The sequence below is a fragment of the Crinia signifera genome, chromosome 5 (assembly GCF_055691185.1).
Source record: "Crinia signifera chromosome 5, ASM5569118v1, whole genome shotgun sequence".
Lineage (NCBI taxonomy): Eukaryota > Metazoa > Chordata > Amphibia > Anura > Myobatrachidae > Crinia > Crinia signifera.
This window is the reverse complement of record NC_139221.1, coordinates 219,505,302-219,532,348: the sequence shown is the minus strand read 5'-3', so window position 1 is coordinate 219,532,348 and position 27,047 is coordinate 219,505,302. Positions and strand designations below refer to the sequence as shown.

Sequence of the window (27,047 nt, the reverse complement as noted above, 5' to 3'; positions counted from 1 at the left end):
TGGCCGATGATGCATCGATATATCAGCCATTGAATCGAACGGCTGGTATATGGACCAGTGTGTACACACCTTTTGACTTGGGTGGGGTGTGTTCAAACTGAAATCTAAATTGCAGTGTAAAAATAAAGCAGCCAGTATTTACCCTGCACAGAAACAAAATAAATCACCCAAATCTAACTCTCTGCACATGTTACATCTGCCACACCTGCAGTGCAGCATGTTTTTTCCCATTTGAAGAACAAATTTGTCCTACGATCAGGTCTAAATTAGGCAATGTGCAATTCCATACATTTATACACCTGACCTGTGAATACTCATGTTTTTTTTTCATTAAATTCTCATTTACATATCTGCTTTGCTGTGGTTTGAGGTAAACAGCCCCTTATCTTTCTCTCATACATTAGCGAACATACGTAACCTTATACCTTTATGCATACTTGGGCAGAACATATAAGGAACTGGACGAGACCTATCACTGTTGTCACAGGAGAGAGGTTAAAGTATAAAGCCACAGTAAAAGCCACATCTACACTACACTGCTCATAGACTCATTATATGCAAACAGCATAGGACACATCACACCAACTCCAGAAATAATTACTGCATGAAAATGCCCACAAGTTATCTGTAATGTGTGCAGCCATAGGCGTGCGCAAGGGGGGTGCCGGGGGTGCACAGGCACCTCCTAATGACCCCCAGCACAATTGCAGGCAGCACCTCCTATGACCCCCTCCCCTGGCCAGCTAGCAGTTGCTGCGTTGGGCTGGCCTGGCTGGCTGGGCTCCTTCAGGATTCAGCAGTCAGTACGAGTCTATTCAAAAGGGGGCGGGGCCACGGGGGTCCGTGATTAGGCCACGCCCCCTGTATTTTCCGGTGCCCGGGTGGACTCGTGCAGCAGCTGCAGGCTTAGCTGGCTCCTGGCTGAAGATGTGTGCAGAGACTGGGGACCAGTGAGTAAGTGTGTGTGAGTGTGACATATATTGTGATGGAGTGGGCTGTGTGTGAGAATGTAGTGAGGGGAACAGGGGGCCTAATTCAGGATTGCTCACTAAGCAGCAATCTTTTGCTGCTTAGCAAGCAGAACACCGCCTGCCCAGAGGCGTAACTACTTTTTTTGCGCCCCCCCGTCGGACATTTTGCGGGCCCCCCCGAAATATTAACCTCATTGCCCCCGTCCCCATTGCCGCTGGCGCTTCTGCCTCTAACCCGACACGCAGATCTGTGTCGGGTGACGGGCGGTCCCCGGCTCCGGCACTAATATAATAACAGACACTCGGAAAATGGCTGCCCCCATACAGCATTATGGGGGCAGCCATTTTCCGAATGTCTGTTATTATATTAGCACTGCAGCCGGAGCCGGGGACCGCCCATCACCCGACACAGATCTGCGTGTCAGGTTAGAGGCAGCGGCGCCGGCGGCAATGGGGTAAGGAGGGGGAGGGCAGGAGTCGGGACCAGGTGGTAACTATAGTCCCGCAGACCCCCCAGGCGCCCACACCTGCCTAGCGCCTCCCCGCCACCGCGGGGGCTGCGGGACGATAGTTACGCCACTGCGCCTGCCGAACCCCTGTGTAATGTGAATATGGGTCAGTATGTGCTAATATTATTCACTACGCTCTGTGTAAAGTTAATATGGGTCACTATGTGCTGTGTAATGAGAATATTGGTCACTGCGCACTGTATAATGTAAATATGTGTCACTATGCGCAGTGTAATGTGAATATCGGTCACTATGTGCGAATATTGGTCATTACATGCTGTGTAATGTGAATATCGGTGAATATCGGTCAATATTGGTCACTGCGCACTGTGTAATGTGACTATGGGCCCAAGCGCTGTGTAATGTGACATTTACCGCTGCTCTGCCGGACCGATGATGAGGTGAGTAGAATTAAATTGGGTGAAGAGTGTACAGCGTGTGGGGCCCCCAGCGACATTTATGTGGTAGCATATGTAATAGCCATTACAGTGTGTGATATAATATGTAATGGGTATTATGGTGTGTGGCATAATGTGTAATGGGCATTATGGCACAATGTGTAATGGGCATCACGGTGTGAGGAGTAATGTGTAATGGGCATGGCATAATGTGTAATGGGCATCATGGTGTGAGGCGTAATGGGCATCACGGTATGAGGCATAATGTGTAATGGGCATCACGGTGTGAGGTGTAATGGGCATCATGGTCTGAGTCATAATATGTAAGGGGCATCATGGTGTGAGGTGTAATGGGCATCACAGTGTGAGGTGCAACATGTAATGGGCATCACAGTGTGTGTCACAACATGTAACGGGCAGCACAGTGTGAGGTGTAATGGGCATCACGGTGTGAGGCATAATATGTAATGGGAATTACATTGTTTGGTATGTGTATTGGGAATTACAGTGTGTGGCATAATGTGTATTGGGCATTATGGCATGTGGTATACTATGTAATGGTTGTGTGACTTGTAATAGGCATTATGTTGTAAATTTTTGTCACGCGCCTTCAGCACGCACTGTCCCTATTATCCCTATTTTACAAAAATTTGTCAACCCCTGGCATAATGTGGAATGTCCATTACTGTGTGTGGCATTATGTTTGATGGGCATTATGGTGTGTGGCATTATATGTAATGGGCATTATGCTGGGTAGCATTATGTGGAATGGGCATTACTGTGTGGCATTATGTGTTATAGGCATTATAGTGTGTGGCATTATGTGGAATGGGCATTACGGTGAGTGGCATTATGTGTAATGGGCATTACGGTGAGTGGCATTATGTGTAATGGGCATTACAGTGTGTGGCATTATGTGTAATGGGCATTACTGTGATAGGCATTATGTGTGATAGGCATTATGGTGTGTGGCATTATGTGTAATGGGCATTACGGTGAGTGGCATTATGTGTATGTTCAGAATCCCGACGCCGGAATCCCGACCGGCGAAATGCAGACACATTCTTCCTCCGTGGGTGTCCACGACACCCCTGGAGGGAGAATAAATTAGTGTGCCGAGCGTAGCGAGGCACCGGGCCCGCTGTGTGGCGAGCGCAGCGAGCTCGCAAGGGGGGGGGGGCGATCCACGTCCCCCCCTTGTCGGCATTTCGGCTGTCGGGATTCCGGCGTCGGGATTCTGAACGCCGGGATCCCGACCGCCGGGATTCAATACTGAATCCACATAAATAAGTCACCTTCTATTTAGTTTGAATTGGTGCCCAGTAGGCGGTAATGGACACGCCCAGTAGGCGTGATGTACACACCCTTCCAATGGTGCACCCCCTAATAAAATGGGCTGCGCACGCCTATGTGTGCAGCATAACGATGTCACCAGAGAAAGGCACTAATTTAATCTCTTGTGTGATGTTTACATACCAATTTACATTTCTTTGAAAAATCTGTTTAGCGCTAGCTGTACAATTTTGGCTGTGAAATATTGATACAGTGCACAGTGAGACTAACTGTAAGACACAGCTATGAAAACAGTGCATGTGAATTATCTTCCTATCATTTTATTCCGTGTGAATGAAATCACCCATGTGTCATGCGTAACAGCTTTGAGCTTTGCAACCAGCTGAAAATCAATCACAATCTACATTTCAAATGAATGCAGGTGTGTTATGCAAAAGTCATAAAGGCTTCTAAAGAAAAATCAGTGCAGAGACATTAAAGACATCCGTTCGCAAAGGCTAAATGTGCTTGACAAGATTTGTGGTGGTGTGTTAGGTACATTGGATTGATGGAGTAGTTTAGCAGGTGCACATTGGAAGATACATATGGTGTCTGTATAAGTTAGGAAAGAAAAAGACATGAAATATGTTGCTCTGGCATAATAGCATTTCACATTTGCAATTCCCATTGGACCTATGTCCCTGCTGTAAGATGTTTTGCATTGGATTTCAGAACGACTACACATTAAGCAGGATATACCAGGAAAATATCTAAAGGTCATTCATTAAAGGTGCATATTGCTGTTCTATTAGCTACACCTATCAGAACTTGCAAAAAAAAGAAAAAAAAGAACCCAATTAACTACAGGGAGACATATTGTTTATGAAGCCTCCGCCTACTTGCTGGGGGGAGGGGGTGGCATAGGTCACTCATTTGCATTACAGCCTTGCTAGGCCAATGTCCAGATCTTGGTGTCGGGAACTTTGACATGTGGCATGACCCCTAACTATGCCCCTGAGCCAGTGGTTCTCAAACTTTTTAGAATCACAGCACTATAGAATATCAAAAAAAAATTGTGGCACCCTCAGATCAAAAGTACCTTAGAAATATACATTTAATACTAAATTAAATAATTGTGGTAAATGTCATCCTTAGGTTATGTGGTGAGGGACAGGATTCGCTTCTGTTGGTCCACATATTGACCATAAATCATTTAAATTGGCCCACCAACCCAGGACACCCCTGCAAGTGCTCCATGGCACCCCAGGGTTCCATGGCACACAGTTTGGGAATCACTGGCATGAGCTGTAGAACAACCCAGGTCAGACATGGGAAGAACATGGGGTGATGGTGTAGAGTAAGCAGGTGACCTAGGTCTTCCACCTATGTCTTATTACAAGCTTGTGAAGTGTTGGATCACCAGTGCTTGGAGTTGATGTAATCTCCAAGTGCCAACAGAATAGAAAGACTAAACATGAGTGCAACACAAAAGTAGCCTACCCATGAAGAACCTGAGTAAGAGGTGCAGTGTGAACAGAGACTTACCCAAGATGGACATGTGTTCAAAAACATACAGTTTATGGATTGGATATTTACCCTTTACCCCTGGGCGCCATTGGAAATGTACCTGCTACCACAGTCTATAGTGAAAGTTCTGCCACTGCTATTAGCCACTTTATTGTATTTGAACTCTTTAAATGCCAGCATCTCTGTTAGAGATGTTAAAAATATTTGCTAAAAATGCCAGCATTGCTCACATATATATATATATATATATATATATATATATATATATGAATAAAATGTTGCTTGCCAATTTGCACTCCTATTTTTGACAAATTCACTTGGCATGCAAAGGGTTAATTACTGGATTCATCAGACTGTCAATTTGGGCAGATGATGTACTTTCTGACTCAGAGTATATCTTTGCTTCTTTTTATAACACTTTCCACTGCTGCTACAACCCAAGTTATTGCCAGGTTAACCTGGGTCCAATGACCTGAGAATCCAACCTACAGTAGCTAGCATTCAAGGTTGGTTCAGAGAAGATGCTGGTGCTGTTGTACTTCCTAATTTCTGCTGAGCTTACACTGAACTGGGGGCAGGGACAGTAATGTCAAGGGTCGCAACAGGAATCTGAAATGGGGGTAGTGTAAATGATTCCATCCCAGAAATAAAACTGTGGTACCCCACTCCAGAGGTACCCCTGCTTAAACAACTGCACTGTTATTGCAGCCCATGCTGCCTGAAGAGATCAGTGGTGGCTGGAGCGGTGAGGGCTAACCCTTATCTGGTCACCTGGCAACAGCCCATGAAGCAAGCTGAACTGTAGGGCCTTAGGACCCAGTGCAGTCTAATGGGACTCCTGAGAGCGGGAAGCCTGGGGGACGCGTGGATTGGCAGGAGAAGGGTGCGAGAGGAGAGGGACGGGGTTAACCCCCGGCATAGGATGAGGAGATGAGCGGGAGCTGGTGGTGTGGTCCTGCATTACGGAGACACTCAGATGGCTGCAGGTGTCAACAGCAGAGACCGGGGTCACAGCGCAGAGACGAGGAATGCAGTGGGTGCCCATAGAGTGACGCAGCAGGTCACAACCCGGGAGGGAGCGGATGGCGCTGGGAACAGCCCTGTAGCACCCAGCCAACTTGCTGGAAAGAAGACAGGCCCGCTGGTAGATTGAGGAGCTGATAACCGGAGTGCCTCTGCCCCAGAGGGAGCAAAGAGACATGACTAGTAGGAGCCAGCAACAGCAGCAGACCATGCAGATATCCCCACACCCAAACCCTCAGACAGCCTGTACTATTAGGGAGTCAGCCAACATTCACCTCCCTGCTAACAGCTGCCACACAACCACCACCCAGGTACCCTCTTGGTGCCAAGCTCTAGTGGGGTTTCACCCTACAGCGGGTGTCACCAATTCATCTACTCCACTTCCAGAGACTCAGCTAGTCGAGGGTGCACCCAATTAGACTGCTCTGTTCGGAGCCCCTGGTAGGGTGACACAGAGTTGCAGTGTCAGAGACTTTATCTAAAGGCACCCCTCGAATAACTATACTCAACTGATTATTGAGGATGTTAACTTTGATGTACGGTGCTCATGATTCACAGCGCCCTCGATTAGTGACTCATGACAGTACCCTCTATTGGTTATTGAACTATATTGTTGTGGCTCAACAGCACCCTCTATTTGCAGATCCTAGTATATGCTGACTGGATATACAGTATGTGCCATTGCTGGTATACAGTGAAACAACCTGCCTGTAGTAACCTTATTGGATTACAAAAAACTGTGCACAGTTTAAACTCAACTAGTCATTCTCCTTGGTGGACATTGACAATTGGGACAGCTCATATTCAGAACAAATTGAATGCTATATGGACATCATACCAGTACACTGATTATTTGCATTATGCCTACGTGTTATATTATCTACAACTGAAGTTTTTGATGCATATCTGTCGGTGTAAATGGTTTATTCTATTTTCTTATAACTTTGATTGAATTGTCTTTGATTGCATACCTTATGATTACAGCTTGTGAGGTCATCTTATACCCTAGCAGGGAAAATGTCTATTACACGTATCTAATATTAATCATAATTGACTTACAGCAGTGACCAGTTCCTGAATAATAAATCATTGTCATTGCTCATCGGTGTAGTCTCTGGAGGGTTCGATCTCCTGCCACAGACTCCTAGTGAAGAGGTTGTGAAGTGCCCCGAGTCCACCATTGCCGTCTTTCAGGTATGACACCACACTACTCTGTTACAGGGGTCCTGTTACAAAACAGGTCAAGCTATAGTTTGAAATTGAATGTTCTGTGTCTGATCTACTCTTAAACCATGTTCCAAAGCCCAGAACAGGCCTGAAGCTGATGGATGGAGAAAGCATTTTGGTAACTCCATTTATATGTTAGAGTCTACTAGTCAATCTGCAGAGAGCCCTATTGCAAAAAGGTATTTTGATTGTACTGTAAAATAGGATGTTGCTATTAAAGATGGGATGTTGCTATGGGCAACCATTCTGATTCTTTCTATTATCTTCTAGAAGGTGCTAAATAAATAACAAATACATTTTGATTGGTTGATATAAGCATCATCTTCAAAGGAATTCCCATTTTAGTACGTTTACCCCTTCTGACCTGCATTTGCTTCTGTGCCGCATGTATTAGAGATTGGTACAATTTGGTTGAGTTTTATGGGAATTATTTAAGCTGAGGTTTTTTTATGGCCTGTGTGGTTCTGCCCTTTAACTAACTGATATAAATGTAACTATAAGTGCAATTATTATGGCTACTCATTGTTCATGTGTGCATTACTATGAGTACTGCTTGTGTGATATCTCTGTAATGAAAACATATCATAAGCTTTAGCCCAGATGGTTTGAGACCTTAGAACAGTGGAAAGCATTTTTAAAGAGAATATGCAATTGGGTTAATTTTCGTACTGGTCCTATAAACACCATTTATTTGTGCTTGTTTTCAGGGCAGTTACAGCTGCTGAAAATCACAAGTCTCAAAGCTTTGCACCTTTAATTAAAATCTTGTCATAATTCATTTAACACATCATAAGGGAAATATATTTTTATCATGTTGTCTTAGAATGCAACAGCTGCTGTTGGCTAGTGGGATATTTAGAGGCTCAGGGGTACATTTACTAAAGTGTGGGTTTCTAGATGTGTAAATGTTGCCCATAGCAACAGCAGCAATAACACATTCTATTTATCATTTATCTAGAACCTTCTAGAAGATAATACCTGTAATCTGATGGGGGAGCTATGGGCATTATCTAAACTTCTAAAAACCCACACTTTAGTAACTACCTCCCTTAGTATTTTATCCTTGATCAAGTTGGGGCTATATAAAAAGGCAACATCAAAGTTGTTTATTTAAATAGATTTCCCTTGATTCTATTATTTTGACAGACTGTACAAGACGGGTATGAATGTAGAGTTCATTAAAAAGTTGCTCATTGTTTGTTGCCATATTTTGATGATGCCTCCCGTCCTCCATCTTGGATCATTAATTACATTGCTACTGTAGTGCAGTGTGGCTCAGAAAGGGGGTGAGAGTGGATAGACTTTGCCTGGGCCCAGGCCTGTTGGAAGGACCAATGTACTTTGATAGACAAAAACCAGACTGCTGCTGCCTCACACATGTGCTGGTCTGTGGAAGGATGCAGCTGCAGCTGTAATCAGTTCTCTCTACTTGGGCCAGATGCACTAAGCTTCAAAAAGTGATAAATTGGAGTGATAAACAGTCAAACAATCAGCTCCCACCTGCCATGTCACAGACTGTGGGGGAGATTCTCTAAACTAAAAATGCGGTAAAAACCCCTTATCAGGGTTTTTACTGCATTTACTGCACCGACAGCCGCCATCCCGCACTGACCCCCCCTCACCTGTGTCTGGGCAGCACAGTGCTGCCCGGACCTGTGACCTACTCCTCCCTGCACTATGATCCTCTTCGGGGTGCAGGGAGGAGGAGGAGAGCCCGGTGCAGCAGCAGCGCCGGGTAAGGGAGGGAGGGGGGGAGCCGCCGGGACCCGTTAGGACCCACTGACTTAGTTAGAGCATATGCGATAAATATGTTTGCGATGGACGGCAAAGGGGGGCGGAGCTGGGCTGTGGATGTTAGAACATCCCGCCCTGTGTTTGAAACATATCAGGCAGAAGCTGATTGGCTGGCTGTTTATCACTCTCCATTTTATCACTTTTTTAAAGCTTAGTGCATCTGTCCCCTTGCATGGGATAGCAATCACAGCTGGGACTGCTGCCCTCCTCCTGCCCCTCAGTTTTATATGTAATTTTAAATAGGAGAGGGCTGGCCACACCTCTCCCACATTGGCCACACCGCCTTGTCATACCGGGGCCCGGCACCCCTGATTGCATGCTATATGAGTTTCCTACCTTATTTACATTTGTCCCAATTTTTACACATAACAATATTTCTATTAACTTTCCTCATAGTCTGTTCGGTACCACATTTGTAGAGAGATCATGGCAGTAAAAGCTGAGATTGTACAACTGATGCAAGTCAGAATATACTATTTTCCATATATCACTTTCAAAAGTACAAATAAGTGTCTTCTGCCTAAAGTTTTAATACAAGCGGTTGCCTCTTTTGGGTTCAGAAAGAGAGTTCACGTCCAACTTTTGAAATCTCTTTATGTTCAGCCTGCTTAAAAGTCTGTTTATAGCTGAAAAGATGAACATTCTGAATAAGAGCTGCCAATTTTAAATTCCATTATGTGATTAAGCCAAGTTATTAATGACGATACGGAGGGAAAAATATCAGAATTGTATCACTATCCATATCTCCTGGGAGAAACATCTACATTAGCAACAGCTGCTTTGTTCGGGAACAAATTGTACTTAATGTTTAAGGGTCACTTTTATGCTTCAAGTTAAAAAAGAATTAAAAAACCCTCTTTTTTATTGAAGTTTATGAGAACAGTATTGGCCATTCTAATCAGATATCTGCACATAAAACAATGCCTGAAAGATCATTGGTTGAAGGAAAGTGCTATCCTGACTGTTTGATATAAGTTAATTAAGTTCTAAATATAATAGTATTAGCTAGTTGTTCTCTTTTAAAGATAGTTATTAAATTACACAGTCAGATGGAGTCTAATGAGAGTTATTCTCAGTGCCAGGACAAGCAGTTCTAGTACTCAATGTTAACATTCCAAATTACGCCCACCAGTCCGACATTTGCTGATGTCATCGCAAACCAATTTCTGGAATTAAACAGTTTGATATATCTAAAGCAGAGTATCTAATATTCCTATAAGATACAATTACTACTAATCATTTTTTACGAGGAACTTTTTTAATGATTGATACTGTGCAGTATGTAGAAGAGTTTCTGTATATATTAGCATCACTTGTGCATAAGTAATTCGTTTGAAATGAAGAACAACCAAAACATTCCTTCTCATAATACACTGATGGGATGATTGATATCCCTTTCACATCGCACCTAATTACTGGGGACAAGCCAGTTTTTTGCCGGTTCGACCCGGTAATTAGTGCGATGTGAAAAGGGGTTATTGGTTACAGCTAACCGGTAGCACCACGGCATTTCGAACCGGGTAAAAAGCAGAGTTCTTACTGGTTCACTGCCATGTTGCTGTGCAGTGTGAACGGGTTAAACAGGTTTTCTGTTCACAATATGGAGGAGGCAGTGCTTGGAGCAGCGCCAGTTGTAAGCGCTGCCTCCTCCCTCGCCCCAATGACGTGCCGATGCTCTGACGCGCCCCCCCCCCCCCCCCCCCCCCCCCGACGTGACATCAGTGAACCGGTTCGCTGCTGTGATCAGAACAGACTACTCATGCAGGATCGCACCGGGACTGAACCGTTTAAAGGTCCCGGTTCGACCTTGCATTTGCGGTCTGAATGCGGAAAGCGAAACAGACACGGCAGAACCAGTTTGTGAGGAAATGACAGATTGATTGGTTCCTATCTACCAGTGATCATCAACCAGCGTGTTTGAAATATGGGGGACAAAGTGCTGGACTGGATGTATTACAGGAATATTGATGTAATAGATCAAGTCTTAGGGGTACATTTTCTAAAGCTTCTAAAAGCAACCAATCAGATTATACTGTAGCTATATTTTTGCTGCTGTATCCTTGAAAATGATAGACAGAATCTGATTGGTTGCTAGGGGCAACATTGCCACTTTACAGTTTTAGTAAATTTACCCCTTAAATACATTTTCGAGGGAGTGATATATACATTTTTACTTAATTGAAGACAAGTAAATAATTATTTTGTGTTACAAATAATTATGAGCAGATAGGTCATGACCTCAAAATTTTGGAAATCACTTTCAGAGGTGGATGGCTTTTCTCCCAACGCTTAGGAACCCCAAAACACAACTATCATACCCCCTTTTCTGTGCTTTTGCAATGTCACCTCCTAGACGCAGCATCAAAATGCGCAGTTTTACTGAAAAACATCTGACCATGTTCTGTACGACTTAGAACAGGACAGAGATATGCTGAAACATGTAAATTCACATGTTTCCATGCACAGAAGGTTCCCCCTATTGTGTACTTATTAGTACAGAAGTCACTGTACTGTATACAGCAGTTTATGGGCTTGTGGTGGTGAGAGCACCTCAGTGGCAGTGAAGTAACAAATTATCCCACAAGGTGAGGTCACAATGACTCGGAAGAGTTTTCTATTTCCCCATATAACAGAAATAACAAATGTTTCTTCCATCAATCCCCTCGACAGTAATCATCTCACAGAAAAATAGGCCTGCCAGTCCGACATGAAGTGCTCCCATATCCATAATAGAAATATTGTACATGCAGAGAGTGTAACTTTCCAGCAAGCCTCGGTTTTATGTTATATTTTAAGTGTTGACAATTCTTCACTATTCTAAATAAAACACATGCTCTTGTTCCATGTGTGCAGTCTAAGCAAAAGCAATCGCTGAAACAGATCAGACCAGAATCTTGGGCAGTTATGGGACGCTCCATTTGCCCAATATGTCCTGATTATAATCCTGCACTCAGGGCCAGCTCTATGAACTGTATATTCCACCTGAGTGGTTGAACAGGGGCACCATCCACAGTGCCTATTATGATATGTAAAGGAGACGGAGCCCATGCCATGTATGTATGTATGTATGTATGTATACATGTATGTATGCAAAACCCATACACTATGTAGAAGAACTCACACACTATAAAAAGTACATAGTAGAGCTGGAAGAAGTCCAGCAAAGGGCAACAAAGCTAATAAGAGGGGATGGAGTCCTTGAACTATGAGGACAGATTAGCCAAATTAGGAATCTCTACACTTGAGAAAAGACAGTTAAAAGGTGATATGCTTAACATGTACAAATATATCAGGGGCATTATAAGGAACTTTCAGTCACCCACTTTGCTTTGAGGTCAGTGACCAGGAGTTGTGGGCATCCATTTAGACTAGAGGAGAGGATATTTTGGATCCTTCGAAGGAAAAGCTTATAAACACAATAAACACATTTAAGGTTGGACAAATATTTATTGTCTAACAAGATTCAGGGTTATAAAGGTCACACTAGGGTTTATTAGAATGTACAGGGGGGGGGGGGGGGGGGCAAAATAATGTCAATGTAATATTTACTTAGCTGAAAGTAACAAGGCAGAAAAGACCAGAATGGGATACCAAATATAGGCCAAACCATCGGATGGGTTATGTAATAAAAAGAAAGAGAAAAGAAACAGGTTGGACTTGATGTACGTACGTCTTTGTTCAACCTTACTTTGTTACTAGGTACGTAAGTATATAAAAGTACAAAAATTGCATAATTGTGTGGAAAATAGTAATGCAATTTTAATACTTATGATATATGGCCAACCAATTGCCCAGCTGGTGTCTGGTGCTCCACGTGCTGGCATTTATTATGGGCCTACAGTATTTGTATGTGGAGGCCTGGCGCAGGAGCTCAATCTGCCCCATTGTTAATCTGACCCTGATGTAGGCAGGGGTGGCCAACCCGTGGCTCTTGAGCTGCATGTGGGCCTTTTCTTAATGAGATGTGGCTACTACACCAGCGGCACTGCCGCATACCTCCTCTGACTGTGCACTACTCAGCTGTATGCTGGCCCCCTGCACCCACGGGTCTTGCCTGACTGTGTGCTACTTTGATGTGTGCTAGACGTAATGTCATGTTGCAGGAGGAGAATGATGGACCCAGCATTACGGAGCAGGAACAGAGACTATGGGGGATGAGAAGCTAGGTGCTGCGGTCAAACAGAAGAGTGGGTGCAGTGACTGGACAGCATATTAAGTATTCGGCTGCAGAGCGGGTGTGGGGGCTGTCTACTTACCTTTGTCATTTCATTTTTTTCAACACTAAAACAACTGAAATCAAAACATCAATCTGTTCAGATACACATGTTACTGTGAGTAGCTTCATCTGCATATGAGCCAGAATGAAAAAAAAATTATTGAAAACAAAGATTTGTCAAATGTCCCACTAATAAAAAAGTGAAAAGATAATAAAGTTTTTTGTTTTTTTTTGATAAAAGTACATAAATTGTGCATTTTCAATGTGCTTGTCTCACCCACACCCTAACAAAAAACTGAGATTTGACACAAGGGGCCAAATGTAATAGGGTGAGAGTTTCAGAAAGTGAGAGATTTTGGGAGAGTTTTCCCTTTTTTTTTAAAGCAGCAATAAATTACATGGCAAAATCAACCTGGTTTTCCATTGTCAACGATTGCCACTTTAAAAAAAAAGGGAAAACGCTCCCAAAATCTCTCACTTTCTGAAACTCTCACCCTATTACATTTGGCCCAAGGTCATGCTCCTACAAATGTCATTCCATAGACATAAAAATGGGGCACGGTCTTGTGCCAGCTAGGCCACAATAAGTGGCGTAACTATCAAAATTTAACCCCCCCCACCGAAAATTTGGCAGCGCCCCCCCCCCCCAGTAAAGATAACAAAACCACCACCCCCCTGCCCCCCATGCCATACCCTCCGAGTGCTTCAGTGCCAGGGACCCGCAGATTTTGTCTGTGTTCCCGGCTCCCCTCCTGGCTTCTACTGATATGAAAACGGACCATCACAAAATGTCTGCCCCCTATACAGCAGACCGTTTCAAAGAACTGTCTGCTGTATGGGGGTGGACATTTTATGATGGTCCATTTTTATTTCAGCAGAAGCCAGGAGGGGAGCCTAAAGCGCTGCGCAAACAGGTAAATCTGCGGGTCCCGGCCGCAGCACAGCGGCATTACAATAGCCCTGCAGTCGCCTGGCGGCCGCACTTATACAGCACCCCCCCCCCCCCACGACCGCGGGGTCTGCGTTGCTATTGTTACGCCACTGGCTACAATCCATTTTCTGCATGAAATTGGCTCTTTGCCTGAACATAACATGTTCACGGCTCATTGTCTCTGATTGGTTGGCCACCCATTGTCTACAGTGTAAACTGTTTATAGTGATATCAATGTTTAGGTGTAGCTTTCCATACATGTGACTAAAACAGTCCCAATTGTCTGTAAGTAGATGCATCATACATGATATAGACAGATCAGAAAAGCATATACTACTGTAATTCGCTTTCTTTCATACAACAGGAAGGACTTGCTCAGATCTAACCTGGTATGGCCGGGAGTCTCCGAAAATCGGGTCCCCCTCCCAGCCCCCCCGGGATGGTGGGCAAGTCTCCCGCAATTTCCTCGGAGCCCTGGCGCCCCCCTTCCCTGCAACTACAAATGCTGGAATTCGCACTGTACGGGGAAGGGGCGGGGCTAAAATGACGGAAATCGCAGCATTTCGCGTCATTTAAGCCCTGCCCCCTCTTTGCGGACCCGTGAATTACAGCGTTTTGTGGAATGGGGGTGGGGCTACATGACATCAGTCTCCCCCCTGCATCCCCCACCATGTGCTTCTTCCGGAAGGAAAAGTAAAAGTTAGGCAACTATGATTCATTTCATTATAAAATGTAACAGTGGACATAATACATATGCATGTTTAAGGTCCAGATGTATCAAGCTTCAAAAATTGATAAAATTGAGAGTGTTAAACAGCCAGCCAATCAGCTTCTACCTGCCATGTTACAGGTGTGTGAAAAATGACAGGTAGGAGCTGATTGGCTGGATGTTTAACACTCTTTATCACTTTTTGAAGCTGGATACATCTTGCCCTAAGAAATATACTACAGACTGTTATATAAGTGAGATCATATATTTCCCTTTAGGAATACTACGTTACCTTAATTGATTTGTGCAGCTAAACCCCACGGTAACTTTAATTCCGTCAGTTTACACATAATTAATTTGTTATTGACACCATGGCATAGGATAAGTATCAGAGATACAGCACAATACTAAAGCTTATGCTTACAAATTTGCAGCATAAAAATATATCCAGTCATGATCCAACGCCAACTGAAGAAATGTAGCAAGCAAAACTCTGAGACCTGCAACTCTGCAATAATAACTATAGACAGAGCTTGTATATGGACAATTCCTCTTGGAGTTCACACTGGCTTGTCCTGATCTAATCTGCTAAGGCTTTTATTCCCAGATGCTAGCTGCAGATGACTGGCTGAATAGAGGAACGGTGCATGAAAATGATACTACAAGGAACAATACATTCACAGACACATGGGCCCACCATATGCTCCTACACAAATCCTGACACCATGTCAGTTATCTGTGGTTTTCCATTTTCGCCATATGCTGCCTGTATTTGTGCCATTTTTTCTCGTTAATGGCTATCAAGTTTTTTTTGCTAGAAATACACTGCTAATATGTATTTTAAATGACAAAAAATGACTTGCATAAAATCAATATTATCCACCACCCTTATGGTTAAAGGAACAGCGAAGAGGCTCAAAATGAAAGAGCATTCTTAAACAGTAACAGATGTTACTTTGCAAGACATAATGTCTCACAGAAATTAAACTTCTTTTCCTAAGGCAAGGTGACACATGAATCAGCCAGCTCTGTTCTCTTTCCAGTGTGTCAGCGACATAAACAGTGCGCTCTGATTTGAAGCTTAATAAAACATGTTTCTATCGCTGGTACTGCGGAACCCTGCACCCCATTTTGCATCAACATTATAATAGGTAACTAAAGTGAACAATTATTTATAACCATACCAGTATCTATAGAAGTATATGTGAGGTTATCAGACTCACTGTAAGACTGTAATTATTATATTTTATTAGGTGTAGTGATTAATGTACTTTTTAGTCCGTCTGTACCCTCTTGTTCTATTCCCCAAATCTGTGTGTATTTCCAGAACCATAGTATTAGACTGTATATGGCCCAATATGATCAGACAGGAAATGTCCACAGGGGGTGATACAATTCCCCTGCTATTTACAGGAAGGTTATGTCCACAGGGGGTAATCAGGACATAACCAAATTACCTTCCTTGTATTTACACTCCTTTGTGCCTTTCTGGACTCTAGTAGACTCTTTGGAACCGGACCCAGCAGGGGGCAGCAGCAGAGGGACAGCTGCAGCTTGAAGGGGGGGGGGGGATATACCTGACTCTTGAATCAACCAATCCGGACCCAGTGCAAGTCCACTGATAGTTCAGGTACCGTGGGAATTTAGAAGGTTTTAAAATGACTTGTACACATGCCGGCTCCTCATGTTAGTCGCAATCCTGGCTCAGGGGTCCTACCCTCCACTGGATCTTGTGGAACACATCGTTTGCCCGGGGGGGGGGCATCCTACTAAGCTCTGGTGTGGAGCGTCCGGTGCTGTGTGGATTTACACAGGTTTCGGCTATTACTGCTGTGTGGAATAAGTGATAGTTTTGTGATTTGGAACTGTGATGCTACAAGGACTTGGACTGCTACCTGGATGTTTCTATGCTACATTTTGCCTCTTGCTCCTGTCTTTATCTACTTGTGTGTGCTGTGATAAAAATAAACCGTATTTTGGTTTCATCTGCTCAGTGTCTGAGTGATTGAAGAACTCGTATCCTCACAGTATAATTGACGGATGTTTATGTGTGTGTGTGTATGGATGTTCCACGATAACTCTCGAATGCTATAACTAATCGTCTTCAAACTTTGCACCTTATCATTTTGAGGGACACTCTAAGTTTGAAGATGGGTTTAATTGGACGAGCCTTTAAGGGCGAGGTTATAAGGTTCCATGCTATTTCTGTTGTTTTCATGCATTGTAATAAGTATGTTGTTGGAAAGCTTATAACTTTCTGAATACAACCAGGGCTGCTGAAAGGGGCGTGGTCAATGGGAATAATAATTTTCAGGGGGTGTGGGCTGTTTGCCGGCACACAGGCTGCTGCTGCCTCTCTCCCCTGCTCAGCACATGGCACTGAGCAGCATGTGCTGAGCGGGGGTGGCGGAGGGGGGGAGGCTGTGCTGCTGCTGGCTCTCACTGCCTCTGCTCTCTATTCCCATTGCCCAGTTTTTGCAGTAAGGGAAGGGGTGAGGGACCCAGGCCCCTCCATCAGACCCAGGCCTGGATCAAAAGTACCCCCCCTCTTGATGGCACTGAAAGCAACACAATAAACTCCCTTAAGTGGACCCTTAAAGGCCTATAAGGGTCCATTAAATGAAAAACATTTTCAATTTACAAAACTTTTGAGAATTGCATAAGCATAAACTTTTGCCCGTCTGTCGAACGGGCCTTAAGACTAGTTCCTAATGAATCCACGTGCCAGCATAATCTATTACTTCAGTGTTCCGCCTTACATTTCCAATATTCTCAAATGATCCAATTCGCTATCATATAATATGAGTGGCGGCTCCAGAGGAGGGGATGCAGCACAGTTCAAAATTCATATACTGTAGGGGAGAACTACCAAAATTTACTGCACAGGACTGTGGTGCATTTTCTACAGTGCATTGATGTTATGAACTGGGTGCCTTGTCATATATACACTAGCAATATTTATTATACATATCTAATAAGGGGACCAGACAATGAACTTTTATTGTTAGCCAAACCTATGAGGCGGTGTAAAAATGGGCTTATACCATATTGGCTGCTCAGGTGTTACTACTACAGTCCTGCAATATGGGCACATCTTCTCCAGGAGGTATTATTTCTGCTCTTCTGGGGACTGGCACATATGTAGTAAAGCAAAATTAGTGCTTTCAGTTCTGGAGAACATGGACATGTCCCATCCTGCCAAAAATGATCTACTCTAGTGCCCAGTTATCACAGATTTTCTACCTGCCTATACAGTATGGTATTTGGATGATTATGGTATATTCAAAAGTTATTAATATAGCAAATGTAGATGTAAATCTTCGCTTAATAATGTTTTTAATTATGTGAAGTCATTGAGTTAATTTTACGAAGCTGGGAATTCTAACTAATTTTGCACCTTTAAAAGATAATAGATAGAATCTGATTGGTTGCCATGGGCACCATCCCATCTGCAAAAAAACCCTCCAATCTTAGTAAATTTACCCCATTGTGTATATACTAAGCATTAAGTATGCTGGTATTTCCTTCCTTCAACAGTCTGATCAGTGGTTAGTGCTTGACATATGAAGGATTGTATATAAGCCTTGCGCTATATCTGACATGAGACTATGAGATATTCCTATCAAATGTGGCACCTTCAGAAGACATTGGCTGACGATTTATCCCAGATGAAAATATAATACACCTGAACTTTGGGGTATTGAGTTGAATAGAGCCCTGGCTTGGGTCATCCCACCAAGTCTGGATCTAAAGAAATCCAGATCCAAAACATTTGAGGGTGGTTTAGCCAAAACTGAAACACAATGGTCATTTAAAACCAGAACACAGGTTGATCACACATCTCAAAGTTATATAGACCTAGGGTGGGATGTTCTAACATTCACTGCCCCTTTGTTAATTTATTTACAGTTTCATATATAGCACAGCATATTTCATTGCGCTTTACAATTGGAAACAACAGTGATAAATCAAACTGGGTAGTAACAAACCGACATAGGGGTAGGATCAGGATTATCCACAGGGCAACAGGGTGGACACCCCGGGCCCCCACACATCAAGGGCCCCCACACCTGACCGCTCCCCACTCCCCTGGTACCTGGCCAACACGGGGATCTGGGCAGCAGGGTACATGCTGGGGAGGCAGCGGGGTCCCTGAATCGGATGGGGTCCCTGCCCAGTGCTGCATCTGCACGCTGCCTGGATCCCTGCGCTGGCCAGGTACCAGGGGAGAGGGGGAAACCTGCCTCCATCCTGGGGGGGGGGGGGGGGCAACCTGCCTCCATTGTGGGGGAGGGGGTTCCGTCAGCTGCATTCAAAATGGATTGTAGCGGTGAGAGTCTTTTCTTAGGAAAACTGGTAAGGAGGCTATTGCAATAATCAATGGGGCTGATGTATCATGCCTTAACAAGAGATAAATACAAAGGTGATAAAGAGAGATAAACATCCCACCAATTAGCTCCTTACTGACTTTTTTCAAACACAGCCTGTAACATGGTAGTTAGAATGCGTTTGGCTCGATGTTCATCTCTCTTTATCGCCCTCGCATTTATCTCTTGTTAAGGCTTAATACATCTGCCACAATGTGTGAAATTATGAGTGCATGGATTAGAGTTTATGCAGTGTCTTGTGTGAGGTACAGACAAATTTTGGATATGTTTTTTAGATGCATGTAACATGATTTAGAAACAGATCGATGTGAGGAATAAAGGACAGTTCAGAGTCCAGGATGATACCCAGGCAGTGAGCTTTTGGAGAAGGATTTTTGTGTTCTCACTAGAGATATCAAGTTAGTAACTACTCTTAATTCTGTTTTGGAAATGTTGAGTTTGAGGTGGTGAGATGACATCAAAGATGAAATGGCAGAAAGGAATTCAGAGATGCGGAGCAATACTGATATTGACAATTCAAGGGAGGATAGATAGATTTGAGTATCATTCAGCATACAGATGATATTGACATCTGAAAGAGTTGATTAGTTTGTCAAGAGAGGAGGTATAGGTTGAGAATAGCAGAGGACCAAAGACTGAGCCTTGTGGTACTCCAACTGGCAGAGGTAATGAGGAGGAGGAAGAATCATGGAAGCAAACACTAAAAGAGCGATTAATTTGGTAGGATGAGAACAAAGAAAGGACTGTATTCTGAAGACCTAGATTGTAGTGTTTGTATGAGAAGAGAATGCTTAACAGTGTCAAAGGCAGCCGAGAGATCTAGAAGAATAAGAAGTGAGAAATGGCCTTTAGATTTAGCAGTGGCCAGATCATTTACTACTTAAGTCAGTGCTGTCTCTGTGGAGTGTTGAGAGTGATAAATTGTAGAAGTTAAGAAAGTGTGTGAGGTGAGTATAGGCAAGGCTCTCAAGAAGCTTGGAGAGACATGGAAGCTGAGGTGGGTAGTTAGAGAGACAGTTTGGATCAAAATTGTGTTTTTTTAGAATGGGAGTAATAAGTGCATGCTTGAACAGAGAAGGAAAGATAGAGAGAGAGAGAGAGAGAGAGATTACAGATTTTAGTTAAGTTTGAGATAATCACAGGAGACAGACCTTTACTGACTTGTGCTGGAATATGATCAAGCGAAGAGGTAGTGGAGTAGAATGAGAGAGGTGTATATACTTCATCCTCACTTGTGGGGTCAAATGAGGAGAAAAAAACAATGGGCTCATAAAAGGAATTGAGCAGGTCACTGGCTGAGGAAGAGCATGCCATTTCATCTTGGATGTTATCAATCTTTCCACCCTCTTCGCCGGCTACCGCATTTAAGCTAATTGCATATGCACTAACATATGCGATTAGTAATACAAAGGACAGCTCTTGCAATAAGAGCTGTCTTTTGAGTTACTAATTGCATATGTTAGTGCAGAACCATCTCCGGACTTCCTGGTCTGATCTAGGAGTCCCTCTGTGCATGTGCAGATTGACGGCTCTGGCCGCATTGCACGCTGGGAGGGATGGGTTACTCTGACAGCACTGCGGAGAGAAGCGTAAGCTGGCGATTCCCTCCACAGTGGTGCCCCGGGGCTATACTGCATACAGTATATAAAAATGCGGTAAAAACCAAGGTAACAGGATTTTTATCGTATTTTTGGTTTAGGAATGCCTTTAGTCTTTACTAGTCTGTAGATGCCTGGTATCAGGCATTGTATATGCATACATGGAAATTTTGCAGACAGACTGTAGAGAACTTCTAAAAGTATATTCTTCTTGAAACTTTGCAACTGTAAATCACAGTAAGTTTGCACTGGCAGTTGTCTTCTCTGTCATCTGTCCTGAGCAGATGTTTCTAACGTATCAATCTTTTGCATGGCCCTTCATTTAGCACAGCACTGGCGCATAGCAATAAACGCCTCATCTGCTTAAAGAGCCTGGATCAGAGCAGAAAGCAACACTGCAGAATTACTTGCTATGCCACCAATGATTCCCAGACACTCAGATAATGCTTCTGGTGGTAGTCCAGATTTACTCACACAGCCTAATTTATTTAAACGTGGAACAAACATTTCTCTGAACTAGATATTGATTCTTTTAGTAATAACTCTTGTTGCCATTGCTGTGCGTTAAACATCCCCGGACAGGTAATATCCTCTGCATTATTTCTGGGAACAAGACAAAATCTGATGTTCTCTGGATTTCTATTGGTAGACACCAATCTGTAATAGTCATATCTTTGATTTATGATGTCACTGGATCAGAACATCAGCCTCTAAAATATATTCATATTTTATATTGGTTTCATTGCTGACTGGGAGAGGAGATGTCGCTTCTCAATGAAAAGCTGAACCAAGCAAGATGCAGACGAAGATATGATATTTTCTTCAGCCTGCCACTTCTAATTCCCGAGATACATTTCTATCCTTTGATGTCCTTGAATAACAGAATTTGTTTTGACTGTTGAAAAGTAAAGGAAATCAGTGGTGCATGGGAACAAGCGAGGTGTTTTATAAGGATGCCAGCAGCATACTGGCTGAGTTGAAAGTCTGCCACATGCTTGTATATGAGAGACAGAAGAGTGCTTGCCAGGAATCCAGTGTGGATCTGTTTGCTAATTCCTAGGTTGGGTGTGAATGACACCTTTCTTGGTTGCCGAAGGCATTGGCGTCAGGCGTACCAAACTGGCCGCAGGCTTGTGTATCAGAAACTCTGAACTGGCCAGAGGCATATTTATCAAAGGCAACCAAATGTTGCTTGGCAAGAAAATTGTCACAATCTGCTAGATTTCTGTCTCACTGCGTCACCATAACTCCCCCACATCTCTGTACAGAAATGGAAGCAAGTTTTTTGTTAAAAATTCATCAAAATATATAAGTGAGGTTATAGACTGTGCAACCAAATGTTAATTTCCCTGATAATAACAATAATAATAATAATTTTTTGAGGGGGTATTTTTGTTTGATTTTTATGGCATAAAACATCAAAACAAATGTGATTGGATTAGAAAGTGATGTGAAGTCAATAGTCAATATTTAGAAACAAAATCATGATAATTTGTTAGCTTCTTATGAAATATGAATGTTTTTGTTTAGAGATGTTGTACAAACAATTAGATGTTATATTAAAGGTGCCCATATATGGTGCGATTATGGGATGTGTTTTGGTCCCAATCGCATCGCACAAAATTTGCATGCGATTTGCATGCAATGTGATCGGGACCTAGTTCAAAAAGTATGTGCAGTAAATACTTTTTGAGCTGTGCGATGGGATGTGCGCAGGAGCACGCATCGCATTGTACCACCACATTGCACAATGTATGGGCACCTTAACTCCTACAGAAACAGTAGTGCAGTGCTGCAGATTATGTTTAAAATATTATAATGTAAATGATGTGGCTTCCTGCAATCAGATGCAGAGATGGGGGCAGTAAAAGTTTGATTCCTTGCCTTGAGCAGGGTCAGATTAACAATGAGGTGGATGGAGCTACAGCTCCAGGCCTCCACATATATATAGGCCCATAACCATGACAGCATGATGATCACCAGACAGACACAAGTTGGACACATGGTCGGCCATAAATCATAAGTAATTCAATTGCATTTCTATTTTTCACACAAAATTATGCAATTTTCGTACTTTTACTTATATATTTAGGGATATATGAGGGCTCATATTGTATAGGTTATACATGCCTACATCATACTTGCCTACTTTTGAAAACTAGTTTCAGGGAGATTATAGAATTTTGCACAGCACCCCATAGAGGAGGGGTGTCATGCTCCACTTAAACGATGTGTCTCCATATACAGGCCCTTATTCTGATTGACGCGGACTTTACCGCATACTTTCGGATCGCGTGTTTACGGCGTCTGCGCATGCGTGGCGAACGCAACGCGCATGTGCCACGCCTTGACTCGGTACCAGTTCGGCCAGATCCCGTCCAGAACTGTTCACCGCTATCATTCGGGAAATAGGGGCGTATTATGGGCGTCATGCGGAATGACACATGGGCGTAGTTTCAAAGTGGGCAAAACGGGGCGGAAACATGGGCGGACACGGGGGAGTACACTTATGTTGGGGGGCGTACATTCGGAAACCACTCCGAATGCACGCGATCAAAAAGGCCAGAAATGTGCGGTGTCCACAAGTGTACTATTGCTTTGCGGACACCACTCGTTCATGCGGTAGGCGAACGTACGCCTAATGACTACAACCATTAACACCTGAACCCAATAGAATCTACTCCTTTACTCATTACTCACTAATAGGACGCTTGTCAGTGCTTTAATTGAAACCATTGCTGCTTCAAGGAAACCGTACTAATCCCCCACATATGCTGTACTTGTCAGACACTTTCAAACTGCTAACAATGGACATGACAGAATATTAATACTAGCAATACACATGTGTTACTTCATAGTGGGTTGTTTGGCGTAAATACTCCGCTTACGTGCGGTAGCACCGCTTGGCTCCCGTTCGGATGCGGTATTCCCGAGCATACTCTGTAATACTCTGTAATACCGTGCCGAATCGGAGTGTTTCTCCCGCACACGCATGCTTTGTATGTCGTCCGTAAACACGCCCTGTTCTTAAAGAGTGAGTCCGTCCGAATGCGGAGGACACGTGGGCGTTTCTACGGACGATGGCCGCACGCGGCAAAACACCGTGGCGTGCGGACCGCACCGTAAGAATGCGGGAATATCCGCACCGATCAGAATAAGGGCCACAGTATGGAGAGATTGTGAAAAAAGACTGTGAATGTAGCAGCTAGAAGCGTGGGTGTATACTGCTACATCTGACAGGAATCTTTTTAAATTACCTATATCCAAATGTAGATGAGCCCCAAAGCAGTTAGTAATAGATACTATACTTGGTAAAGTGCTGGGAAATGGTGCAGATGATTCAATGTAACTGTTTCTATCTTTTATTCCTTTTTTACCCAAATATGTAACAGTGTAATGTGGGCTAGTTGAAATGAGGGAGATTTCTAGACTAACGAGGGAGAGAAGGAGATTGCTGTTATTTCAGGGAGTCTCCTGCAGAATGCAGGAGGGTAGCCAACTATGGCCTACATGGCATTGGCCTCACCTCCTCCATTTCTAATAATAGACCCTTGAACATTTTCAGCTCCAGGCCCATGAGGCCCATAATCCAGTCAATGCCTTGAGTCTGAACAAATCTAAACAAGCAGCATTTAAAACTGGAGTGTCGGGAGTGTTTCTGTTGGAACATTCCAAGTGACATTGCTATGAATTTCCTTTAGACTAGACCTGTGTCCTTGTTTGGATAATACAGTATATCAGCTATGTGGTGGTTGTTGTTGTTGTTGTTGTTGTTGTAACTAGGGAAAAATCTTTAAAAAGACACGTTAATGTTTTTTTTCTTTATTGCCATCAACTGACATGTTTACAAAATGTAATAGAGAATGTTGACTCTAGTGTGATGGAAATCTATGGAATACATTGTGTAAACCAAAAATATGAATTTTTAGAACTTTTTCTGCTAAGAGACACATCCGTCAGTCTGGAAATATCCTCCCTTGTGCATGGACAAAATGATGAGCTATCCAACCATGCAGTATTGATTTTTCATAAAAGTTAACACTGAACCTATCCATTTTCAGAGGCAAAGCCTTAAAGCTCAATTCACTAAAACAACAGTGAATCCACTCTCCAAATTCTTAAAGCATAAGCATCTCTCTTCTTAATAAAGGTAAAACACTTGCACCCAACAATAATATTAAATGTAAAGGGAAATGCATCATTAATATAAAAATGAATAATGAGTTTTAAAGTTGATTGGGGAAAAACACTCTGAGTTCAGCTGAGGCGTCCTGGTACATAAGAGAGCTCATGTCCATTTGGCACTTCAGAATCTCTGGAAGAAAATAGCTGGTGTATAAGTGGCGCTTAAGTGGTTTTGTCGGACAAGGCAGAGTAAGTGGTTTTTACGCACAATAATTTCAACAAACGTCTTCAATTGAAAAGCCTCTTGCAGAAAAGTTCTCCTGCAGAGTTCTTGCTCAGCAATTAGGAGTCCTAATTAAATAACAAAAATCGCCAGCATACTGCAATATGTTTGTAGACTTTAACAATGTATTTTTCTCACATTACACTCACAAGTAAGCAGAAGTAAAAGCATAACACCACCGATTGTGGAATCCCACTGAGTCAAATTTAGGTTCAGTCCGCATAAAGTCCTATATATATATATGTGTGTGTGTGTGTGTGTGTACAAATGTACATTTAGATATCACAATGCTGAATTATGCCTCATTGAATAATCACAGTCATAGGCATCGCAGCATGCTGAATGAGGCACCAGGCTTTGACTGTTTGCACCCAGCGATCACCAATACCATTCTATGGGTGTTCGCTTGTGTACACACGCACACGACCCATTTGCGGACACACTGGTCCCCCTCGGTATGGATGAGCGTAGATACATCTGTATATACAGCAGATGCACAGTATATGAAATTATGGAGATTTTGTAGCAATAGTTAGCTCAGGGTGAATTCAACCACTTGTGGCAAAGGTCTTGAGCTTATTGATTCGCAGAGAACTATTTCTTATATTTATAGATTACCTCATGGCTAAGTGAGTATCACAAGATTTTATGGAGACCAGCTATGGGACAGAATAAAAAAAAAAGAAATTTGAAAAAATTAAATAAAAGTCCTGTGATACCAATTTTTGTACAAGAAACTTTATTTTATGTTTTCAGAAGGATGCCATTCTGAAATATATTGTAGAGCATAACTCGATAACACAATGTCAGCATGGTGTTACAAAGGACCAGTCAAGAGGTGAGTTTCATGCTGGGTCTTGGTAGTTCCCTTGATGTTATACATTTGGATTTTGTGAAAGTTTTTGATACAGTTCCACATAAAAGACTTGTACAAAATATAGAAGGTCTGGGGGGGGGAAGAGAACTGCTGATTAAAGAATAGACGATAATGGGTATTTAGAAATAGAACACTCAGAATAAGTAATGGATGCTACCATATAGTCATCTCTTTACTAATGAATTCATAGGTCTAGAAACTAACTTGTCTATATTTTGCTTATTACACTTATCTATATATTGTAGGGTTAATAAAAGAGAGCAGGGCTTGCAACAATGCTAAGCAAAATGGTAATGGGTGATGACAGGACAGATAATATGTAATGTAGATAGATATATTATGGAATTATGTCAAAACTATACTACTAACACATTAAAGGGCTAATTCTGAGGGGTTTATTTATGAAGATGGGATGTTGCTAGGGGCAACCAATTAGATTCTTTTATCTTCTAGAAGGTGTTAAGTAAATATTAAATATAATCTGATTGGTTGCTATGGGCAACATCCCCTCTTCACTAGCACTCCCATCTTAGTAAAGTGCTGCTGTGACCCCTGTAACATATTTTACCATCGCCTAGTGGTTCCCAAACTTTTTTGAATCACGGCGCCCTAGAGCATCAAAATATTTTCAAGGCACCCCTAGGCCAAATGCTTCTTATCGAGAAATTCAGAATAAAAAATATTAAATTAAGTGCATTGTGTTTATATGTCACAGTTATGTGGTGAGGGACAGGATTTGCTTCTGTTTGGCCACATATATTATGATTGGCAGCCACAAGCACTGGTTATGCCTGGTACATTGACCATAAATAATATGAATTGATCCTGGTCCACCAACCTAAGGCACCCCTGCAAGTGTCCTGAGGCACCCCAGGGAGCCTAGGCACACAGTTTGGGAATCACTGCCATAGCCTCATCTGTGACTTTATGCTAATTTTAGTATCTGCCCTTGGTGCATATGCTGTGTCTGACTATGAAAATACCACTTGGGTCAATGCTAATTTGCACCATCGAAACTTGCACCAGTCACATGCTTGTGCAGATTCTCTTCTAGAATGTGACCTCCAAAGTGAGCAATTAAATTGCAGCAGTTCAGCGAATGCCTGATACATTTACATGCCCATCTTGATGCCTCCTCTTTGATGCCACCCAACACAGTTCCAACGCACTGCAGAATGCCTCGGCATTGCATGTGGCTC

The 27,047-nt window shown here is 42.9% G+C and overlaps 1 protein-coding gene and 1 long non-coding RNA gene across 2 annotated transcripts in view; one reads left to right on the top strand and one right to left on the bottom strand.

The window, feature by feature from the left end:
• Nucleotides 1-27,047, bottom strand: part of CNTNAP2 (contactin associated protein 2) — a 1,678,538-nt gene that overhangs the window by 206,936 nt on the left and 1,444,555 nt on the right. The gene's annotated exons all lie outside the window — the stretch shown is intronic.
• Nucleotides 875-25,762, top strand: LOC146080855 (uncharacterized). The gene is made up of 3 exons (XR_014475008.1): nucleotides 875-954; nucleotides 6,762-6,894; nucleotides 25,728-25,762. It is a non-coding gene; the product is annotated as an uncharacterized LOC146080855 (long non-coding RNA).